This window comes from Coptis chinensis, chromosome 4, assembly GCF_015680905.1.
Source record: "Coptis chinensis isolate HL-2020 chromosome 4, ASM1568090v1, whole genome shotgun sequence".
Lineage (NCBI taxonomy): Eukaryota > Viridiplantae > Streptophyta > Magnoliopsida > Ranunculales > Ranunculaceae > Coptis > Coptis chinensis.
Window position 1 is genome coordinate 18,374,760 of NC_141459.1, and position 10,807 is coordinate 18,385,566.

Below are 10,807 nucleotides of genomic sequence, written 5' to 3' on the forward strand. Positions count from 1 at the left end.
CTAATTGGAAGGATATGGCTTAGTGAATTTGTGGAGAATAAAGCTAAAGGAGCGATTCTTACTGACTTGGTAAGAATTTTGATTATCCACTCCATTTTTGAGCAGTTCATGTCGGTTTCTAATTGTTTAAGAGTATATTGAGTAATGAACGATTGATAAGGAATACGTACAACAGTAAATATTGCTATAATTAATGTAAATTGAAGGGGGTGGAATTTGTTGTAGTTGGAATTTGGAATGGATAGGATTGGTGTTGACGTGAGGTACAGTGCTAGAAATGGCATGTAGCTCTGCTAACTGTAGTTAGAGGAAAAATTTCCTGGAACCAAATTCTTAGGGTCGAGATTCTTTTCGACTTACGTTAGATAAGAAGTTCTCGTTCGTTCGATAAATTCTAATAACCGTCGTATATGTATATGATGTTATAGGAGTTAAATAATAGTGGATTCGGTGAAGCGGGCTTGATTCGATTAAGTGGGTTTGAGAAGAACGGAGCTTGCTAAGGTAGGAACCTACATACCAATATATAGCCTGTTTATTTTCATGCATGATTTGAATTGTTTAAATTGATAAGAGATAGTTTGCGTATCAACCATGCATGTATATATGATAGTCATGTTTTGCATTGTATTTTCCCCGATATAAACTAGATATATAGATAGCTTTCGTGTGAAATGAATTTTTGTGAAATCTAGGTAGCTGGGATTGTTTTCTTTCGTTAAAAGAGAAAAAAAACTGGTTTTGGAAAGGGTTCTCGTCTCTTGTCTCAGCAAGGAGACAGAGAGATGGATTTTGTAATGTGGGTAAGGATTACCCGGTTGTTTGTAACTATGTGTGAGGTTTTGGATTGTTCCATGGATAGTTCGTTGTTATTTATGATGATTCGCCGTTTGGGAATCATCGGTTGTCATTTACTATGACTGGCCCGTTTGAGAGTCATAGGTTGTATTGAATCGACGGTTGGGAATCCAGGAACTCACACATACAGAACCAACAGTTTTAAAAGAAAAACTAAATATGTATCTATAGTTTTTGGAAATAACCGGTATCTGATATATATATATATATATATATATATATATATTATATATATATATATATATATATATATGATTTAGAAAAGGAATTGTGAATTCCTATAAAGAAGGAACTGTTGTTGCATTTCTGGAGACAGCAGTTCACTCTAGGATTCCAACTGTGGTGTACACCTTTCGAGGTGGTGGACCACCTTTAAAGGGATGCATCATTGGATGTAGTCCGATTCCTTTTCTATTCCTTTTCTAGATAACCATGTTTGTGCGTATCACACCGTATGGTGTTTAGCTTGTGTGAGGTTACATGTTACCTCGATGAGGTTTAGGCGCCGGAGTGAGAGTTTAGTCCACTCTGGATGTGTGTCGATCCCATGAAGCGGTCTGCGGTCGTCGAACGGTTGACCATCATATAAGTTAGGTGACAGACCCATATGGGGGTAAAGGGTCACAAAGGCCCACCGAGCCCTAAAAAGCTTTGGGAATTTTGTGTGTAATGAACACAACAACGGCATTTCAGCTCCTTGCCGGTAAAATAAAAAAACAACGGTGCATGGTTCACACTTTGGAAAGTAATCTTGGGCGAGATATGCATGGATGGGGCGAAAATACCGGTCGTACCTTCACCATTCTAATAGGATGCAAACGCCCACAATAGTTGTATGATGTTTGTGAAAACTATATTTTGAATATTAACGAGGCATGTCGAAATGATTTACGCTAGTTAGTGATGTATTATATAGTCCGCGATATTTGGATATTATTATGGAAACATGCATGTTTTAAATGTTTTGCTATAAGTAGTCTATTTATTGGTTATGTGCGTTTCTACTGGGAATAGTTGTTTGCTCATCCTACATTAACATTTCAGCCGAGCCAGATACGGAAGAGGCTTTCCCTCCCACTAGTGAGGATGGTTATGGGGATTTGGATGGTTTCCCTTATGCTTGACAAGGGGCAGAGTCAAGTTCATTTTGGGTTGTATAGAGTTTAGTTCATTCTTTGGTTGTATATATTGAGAGATAGCTCATTTTGGATGTAATAACCGATGTATTGGAGTGGAGTTAATCTTAAACATTTTTGGATATGTATATGGACATCACTGTTGTGTATAAAGTTAAGATTTTACATATATATGGTTGTTGGAAGGGCATTATGCGATGTCCAAGTTTTATGATAGGTTTTCATATACGAAATGTCGATTAAACAAAGGAAACTCCGCCGAAATTTCAATAGAATTGGGATAGCGACCACCTCGAGATTCATCTCCACGTCATCGGGATGCGTGATGGGTCTCGGGGCGTTACAATAACATGGGTTGAAATATTATGAATTTTGGTTTTTGGAATTGTCGGAATTCCAATAATTCCGAAATCCCAAACTTTGGCATATACACATTCAATGTGCACAATGGACATTACCTAAATGGGGAATACACATTCAATGTACATACCCAAACAGTATGTGCACAATAATCAGTTTACATGCAATTTAGGGTCATTAGATATTAGCCAAAGAAGTAACTAAATGTGAATGCAATCACACCCCATCACTAATAACAAAGAGTCATGTTACTGCCAGACCCCAATTTGTGTAGGGCAGACCCCGAGTTGGGCCGGAGTCTGCCCATTGTGTTGGGCACAACTCATAAACCATACACCCCCCAACCAAATACCAAGAAACCGGCAAACCGGCAACCCCACAAACCCACACACACTCGATTTCCATTTCGCGATTTCTGCTTCAAACCTTCGATTTCGCGCTCGACCCAAAACCCACAAACACTCAGAATCATCCCTTCTCTTCAAACACTTCTCTTCAAACACTCGAATAGCATCTCTCACTTGATTTCTAAAGGTAAGATCCTAAAAACGCGATTTTTTTTGTTTGTTTGTTTGAATCTTTCCCGAATGTGTGTACGTTATCTTGTACCTAATTGTTAGTTTAGGTGGGATTTCATAATCGGATAATCCAAATTTTGTCGATGGGAATAGTAGGGCCTTGATAAAGTTGTTCAATCACTTTGTGAATATATGTTCTCTGCAATGCTCTGTTCCTATGTTATTTTAACTTGAAATTATGAAATTATGGTGTAACTCATGAAATTATGAGCGATGGTTTGTAACTCATGAAATTATGGTGTCTAGCTAGAAATTGCTTAACGTCTGTTTTTCCACTTCATTAAGTGATATGTAGTGGGGCTTGGGCTAGTCTTTATAGGTGGCTTTAAAAAAGAGCAAAAGTGATTTCAAAACCGTTGTGGTTGCTGTCACTGCTATATATACATAACATTTTTAATGCCCAGAAGAAATGGCTAGCTTATATTTGTTTGTTAGTTTAATCTTTTGTATTTTTAGTTTCTTCCATCATGTTAATGGAAAAAGATTTTTTGCATTTTTAATCTAATTGGCGTTGCTATGGGTTTGGTTGATATTTGTTTGATTTATAAACATTTAAGTAGGATTGAATTATTAATTGAAGATATTTTGTTTGTTTACTTGATTGGATTTATAAGAGATGAATGATTCAAAATAAATAAATCATTAAATCAAGCAATGAAGTTATGAACTTATTGTCTCTCCTGTTGATATCACTGGATTTTTATTTGAGGCCATATTGATTAGAGTCTTGCTTGCTTTCCTTAGCACAGAAAGGAAAGAAACCGTTCTTGTTTGTCTTTGAAACTTTATTACTTATATATACTTTTGAATTAATTTTTCTATCTTTATATATATATATATATATATATATATATATATATATTTATATATATATATATATATATATTATAATGTTATGTTTGATTCAATTCTTTTGAATTCTAGACACCCATTTTGTACATGCAAATCATAGTAGGAGTGTGACACTTAACTAAACTAATTAAGGTCCCGACTACCTACCGTCCTACCACGGTACTCTTGTGCATGGTCGTAAAAGGCTTCTTTCCAAATTAAGAATTTGCCATGAAGATCATGCAAGTACAAAAGATTAAAAGTTTTTGACATTTTAGTTTATGTTGGACGTCCCAAACTAGCAAGAGAGACACCGAAATTCATTAATGTGTATCGCCGACACTATACTTGCCTCAAACTCAAGACCACATGGCTGCATTTAACTTGCATCTATGCCATATGCTCGAATCCAACTTAATAACCTAGCAATTTTTCTATAATGCCTCCTGCTATATATGTGCAAAGTAGATGCATTCGACTCTACAGTTTTCTCATTCTTGTGCTATGTATACAACCTAGCTTCTACACTCGCTCATATTCATTAGTTTTTAGTTAGAGACTTAAGATCAATCGACAGTTGTTCCCCTTTGATGTTGGTCTTTCTTCGCTCCTCCACTCGTGAGATTATGGCCCTTTCATTTTCCCCATCGAGCTTCAGCTCTTATATTGTCTTTCTCTTATATGTGTTGACTATTTTCGTTTTACAAATGTGCTTCTTTTTCAATGTTCATTATCTCCATGGCGCTTTAAAGTTTTACATGAGTCATTCTAAAAAAGTTTTCCTAGTCGGGGTATTTAGAGTTGCATTGAAATGTTCATTCATGAATCAATTAAAACTGTTGGGGGTATTTTTAGAAGAAAGTTTGCGGTTGAAGAAGAATATCTTGAATAAATCTGGGTTAGGAGAGTCAACATACTTACCTTAGGCATTCATGAGGTCACCACCAAATCCATATCCATGCATGGAGGAGGCAAGAAAAGAAGCAAAAACTGTTTTATTTGGAATTTGGTGATTTCCGTCTATTAGGTTTTGGGATTCAAGTTTATTTCTAGCATTACTTTGTTCTTGATTCTGTTATTCCTCTTTTGTTTCTTATAAGATATCTTTTTTAAAACATGTTCAGATTTTTATTGGGAAGAGTAGTGTCTTTGATTCTCCAGTAGCTCAATTTGAATAAGGTGAGGTGATTTAATCTCACATGGTGTACAAATTGCTATTTCCTCTCCTGACATTTATATTTCAATCGATTCAACTATAATATAAAAAAGAATCATTCATTAAAGCATTTTTCATATCTAAGAGATTTCCACTGAAAAATGCTCTGTTTTGCAAACATTACCTGGTATTTGAAATTGATAGGTGCTCGGTGTCAAGGCCCATTGGAAACATCATCATGCATGCATGCATGAGAGGGATATTGTTGTCACAATTGTGCTTCCATGCTTGGTATCGGCTTACCGGCTATATGAAATTGTGGAACAAATAAGTATAGTGAACGAACACTTATATTGGTTGAATTAGATTGGGTTTTTTTTGTTTGTGTGTGGAGGGGGGATTTAATAGAGTAGTATAGTTTGCCTAGATATCTGAAATTGTTCATACCAATACTACTTTTCTCGTATTTAGGGTTTATTGATTTAGAAATTGGTTTTTGGTACATATCTGGGTGTTTGATCAATATTAGTTCAAAATGGTCTAGTTCATTACTTGAGAAGTAGTTCTAGTAGGTTATTGGTTAAACAAACATGTGTTGTGGAAAATATTGGTTTAGATCATTGGTTTAGAAATCAACTTGTAGTCTTGTAGCCATTTTAAGATATTAACTTGTAAGTTTAACAGATAGCTAGGCACATCACCTGTTTAAGATTGCTTGATTTACTACACAAATATTGATCGTATGGGAACTACACACCTTAGATATAGATTGTCATGCACACTGCCTTATTTCGTTCTTTGTTTTTTCACATTGGTATTGCAACAATTTGAATTAGTTGAATGTCTTATTTTTAACTCCTATTTATTTTGTAGCAATGCCTCGAACAAAGAATGGGAATGTGAAGAATGTAGCAAAAAGTGTTTTCACGGGTGCTAAAAAGTTGTTAGGTGGGGGGAGTAGTATTTCGGGTCACAATGAGGAGCTTGAGAAAAAGATAGGAAGGGGAACAACCACCTCGGCATCAGTTCGTAGAGGGGATCGAAAAGTGGATGATTCCAATAATGTTGTAAGTGGTGTAGAGTTAGGAAATCAAAAGAGAAGAAAGGGGACAGTTCTGAGTGATCTAGATGTAGATGTAGATTTAGATTTAGATTTAGATTTAGATGTAGATGACGATGACGAAAATATGGATCGTGGGAAGAGTGTAGTTGTAAGTCATGCTGATAGTGAAGAAGATGATGAAGAGGGTGTTGATGATGCAAAGAGGAGAATGACGAGGAGGAGGAGGACGCAGAGGATGAGGAGGAGGAGGATGACGAGGAAGTCCCTAAAGTCCCTATACCTGTACCTCCAGTGAATATTGTGAGAAAGTCCAACAATGACTTGGAGTTCCAGAGAGGTGTTTATGGAGGTGGCCCTCGTGTGTCACATCTGTTGTATGACTATGCGGTGCACGTGGCTCGCGATATTTGAGGAGGGGCAGGTAATATTATCATATATTGTCTATTAGTATTTAAATTTTGTATTACAAAACCTTGTGCATACATTAATACTGAGTTTTTGTTGTTTTAGGTGGAGCGAGGGGTGTTGAAGTGTCATGGGCACCTAAACAAGTTGGTACAATGGGATATCGTCGGAGAGTGTTCATTCTGTTCTAATTTTCATGTGGAGCTTCAAAGGACCGACTTATATGCTATGGTCTTAGGTGTATATAGGCATCAAGATCCTGTGTTGGTCTCTGCGTTTGTGGAGAGGTGGCATCCAGAGACCAACACGTTTCATATGCCGTGGGGCGAGATGACAATCACGTTGGATGATGTTTCCCAACTCTTAGGAGTTCCGATCAAAGGCAAAGCAGTGACTGGGGACACTGATTTGACCCTGGAACAGACAAAAAGACTCCTCCACCAAGGTCTTGGCATACCCATGGATAAGATAGATCACGGAGATGAAATCCAATAAGTTCACTTCCAAAGTTATGATGGATTTCTTGATGAAGCAGATTTCTTTGGGAAAAGTAACGGATGAAGATTTACGGATGAAAATGGGGTTGTTGTGAAGAAGCGCCAACCCAAAAGAGTTGTGGTTTGCTTTGTGAGAGCTTATTTGTTGTTTTTCTTTGGATGTACCGCCTTCACCGACATCGCCCGAACTGCAGTTCCGTTTGTTATCCGAGACCGCTTATGAAATTTGCCGAGATTAGAGACTATCGTGGGGTGCGACCTTCTACCGCTTACTTGTGCAAGTCTTGGGACTGCCACAAGTGCCAAGGTGAAGGGTGTTTCGTGCTATTTCACTATCTTCTACGTATTAGTTTTTTGTTTTTCTTTTCAATGTCAATTTGATCTATCTATTACAATATTAACTGGGTGTCTATATTAATCTAGGCATGGATTTATAAGTACTTCCCGGTGTTCAGGCCATTCCCAAATGATGACTATCATTTGAGCATATCCCGTACTCATAAGTACTCAGTTACTCAGTCTTTTTATGCTAGCACAACAGCTGTATTGAAGCATACCCGAGCGATGATTGATAATATGACTTGTACCGATGTAAGAATTTTTGTATATAAATAGTTTTATTTATTAATTGATATTATTAGTATGTGGTTAATGATTAATTTCCTCGATCATATGCTATTTGACAGGTTGAATGGTATCCCTATACTGAAGTCCGAGCTACACGGCTGGTGGATGAAATAGCATTTTTCGAGGGATTTATATGCTTTCTTGATAATGTCGAAAGCAATTACAATGTTTCGAGGGTTGTGTCAGGTTAGGTCATATGCAGTTTGTACCTTCAGATCCCCCAAGACTAAAGACCTCGACGCGAACTACTTCCGGACGCGGGTACGATGTGAAATTTAATATTGTGTCTTCCTATTGGAGTAAATGGCAGAATCACTTGATACAACTTGAACATCGATGACCCATTCCGTCTTATCCATGGGAGTGTGTTAGTAGATACATGAGTTGGTATGAAAACAATAGTCATATTCGAATGATAAACCCTGATCATCTTAATTACTACTCCCTACAGAGTCTTCCATATCATAATCTGGTGAGTTAATACCTTGCAACGTTAGTTTTTTTTTTTTGTTTTGTTTTGGTATTTCATAAATGTAAATGTATATACTAATGTAGTTTTTCATTTTAATTTTTATAGCACCTCGTCGTCGATGAAATTTCTCATTTGCTCAATCAAGGCCTGCAATTGGGTGGGACTGCGATTCCAGACAATGCACGGAACGAGTTCATGGAGGCATACAATTTGACCCGGTGCAAGTTCATTGGCGGACGATATCGTTAAGGAGCATTGGATTTAGCAATGTTGAGTTTGGTTAGTTTAAGGTTTAGTGTGTTGAGCATTGGCAGTCTTGTTGGAAATGTGTTATAGAGGCAATCTTTTAATGATGTTTATTTAGATCCTTGGTCTGTCTTGTACTAGTGTTTATGTGGAGAAGTTGAAAAGAGATTGATAACTGAGTTGTTTAGTTTTTTTATGTAAGTGGTTATCTTGTGTTGGAAGAGAATGATGTAAGTTACTCTTGCTGGTTATGTGAATGGTTTGTTTGTCAGTTCTCAATCTTATGTGTGCATGCTAGTGTTTAGTTTCCTCATAGAGTTATGAAAGAGTTCAAATTGTCCTGCTGCTGATCTATTAAGCGAAGATAACTCTATTAATAATCTAATGCAGAACGTAATGTTTAGTGCCATTTTTTTTTTACATGTTAATATTTGAAGTTAGATGATATTGTATAACAAGTGCTCATTGTTGTTTATGTGAGGGTTAACTGAGAATGGAACTTACATGAATTAAATTTTCACACGAGTTCTTGTATTTTGTTTCGTTTTATATAATCTTGTTGCCAATATGCCAAAACACTATTTTTTTGCCAAAACATTGAGAAATTGCCAAAACACAAAATATATGTTTTTTTGCCTCTTGAACGGTGTGGCCACACCGTTCAAGAGGCAAAAAAAACAAACAAGTCTTTTTTTTTTCCAAGTTTTAGTCTCAAACGACATGGCTACACCATTTGGGACCTAGTCTAAACGGTGTGGCCATGTCGTTTGAGACTAAGTCCAAACAGTGTGGTCACACCATTCAAGTGGCAAAAAAACAAACAAGTCTTTGTTTCCAAGTTTTAGTCTCAAATGACATGGCCACACCGTTTGGGACCTAGTCCAAACGGTGTGGCCATGTCGTTTGAGACTAAGTCCAAACGGTGTGGACATACCGTTCAAGTGGCAAAAAAATAGACAAGTCTTTTTTTCCAAGTTCAAATCCCAAACAACATGGCCACACCGTTTGGGATTTGAACCAAACAGTGTGGCCACACCGTTCAAAAGGCAAAAAAACAGAGAAGTCATTTTTTCCAAGTTCAAATCCCAAAAGTCATTTTTTCCAAAATCAAACAAACATACATACATCCATACAATTAATTCGACAAAAAAATACCATCAAATTTAAGAAAATTGTATCAAAAACCAAATTACAATTCCAACCACATGAACATTAATTACATAGACTTATTCCTAGTCAACATCTATTATTGGTATTTCGGACCCATCATTAGTGTGCTCGTCTTCCAATACTAAATTGGGAATGTTCAATGCCGTAAATTGCGCTTGTCTTGCTTGTAATGCAGTATCCCAACTATCTGCAATTAAGTGTCGAGCTCTACGCCATCTTCGCATCGGTTTTGGAACCGGACAATCATCAACAAGTTCAACATGGACAAAATGACATCCATGTACGTAAGCGGTACCCAACACTTTCTTTACTCTCTCAAGATTTGCTTGGGTTCTCAGTGGCAAGATAAGATGGCATTACATACTTCCTAAATGTACGAGAACAACATTAAATCTCGAAGCAAATAGATATCCAGCAAAGGGCATGCTCATCCACTTACCAGGGGGTGCCCAACCGCATTCATGGGAAATTATAGGTTTCACGTACCTAACCTCACTGTGAGTGTACAATGTACAGTATATGGGGAGGTTGTCATTAAGTTCTTGTAATAACTCATTTCTCATCCACGGCCACTCTTCCTGACTTCTTCCCAGTGCAATGCACATTGCTCTATACCCGCAATTGCCATCACCCACAGGGTGATCACTTTAACAATATATTTGTGCAGTTCTTTTGGAATATCCAAACCGTAATGTTTCGCCCCCCTCAGCATGCCAATGTCTAACTTTTGAGGTGATTTTTTAGAAGAGTTATTCCGTGGTGTGGTTGTTTTAGGTGGTAAAGGTGATTTTTTAGACGAGTTATTCCGTGGTGTGGTTGTTTTAGGTGGTAAAGGTGATTTTTGAGAAGGGTTATTCTATGGTGTGGTTTTTTTTGTGGCAAAGGTGGTTTCGGAGAAGACTTCTCTGCAAGTGGGTTTGGAGTAGTGTATTTCGATGGTGTGGGTGTTTTATGAGAAGGCTTGGAATTTGGCGTACATTCCAATTGTTGCGACGAGACCCACTCTTCATGCTCACGTTAGGAATGTTCAAAACCAGATGAATCTCGATTTGAAGAGTTCTCATCCTCAGTTGGAAGTTTTCTCTTGCAGCTACCCTTAGGCCGACCTTTGGTTTTCGCCTCCTCATGAGGTGGTTCTAGCCATGTACTTTCTGGCACAGCAATCACCATAAGTTTCCTAACCATAACCCTCTGCTCTTCTTCAGAAGCCATTTCATACCTTTTCATAAACATATCCATCGAAGGTCTACAATCGGGACCAACACCCACCGACATACTTGGAAAAATAGACAGAGTTTTCCAAAAGGGATCGATAGCACTCAAAGATATGGAACGTTCTTGCTTTTGAAGTTCAATGATTTCGTGAGCACATGGCAATCCATGATTGGTGCGCAAATAACACCCACAA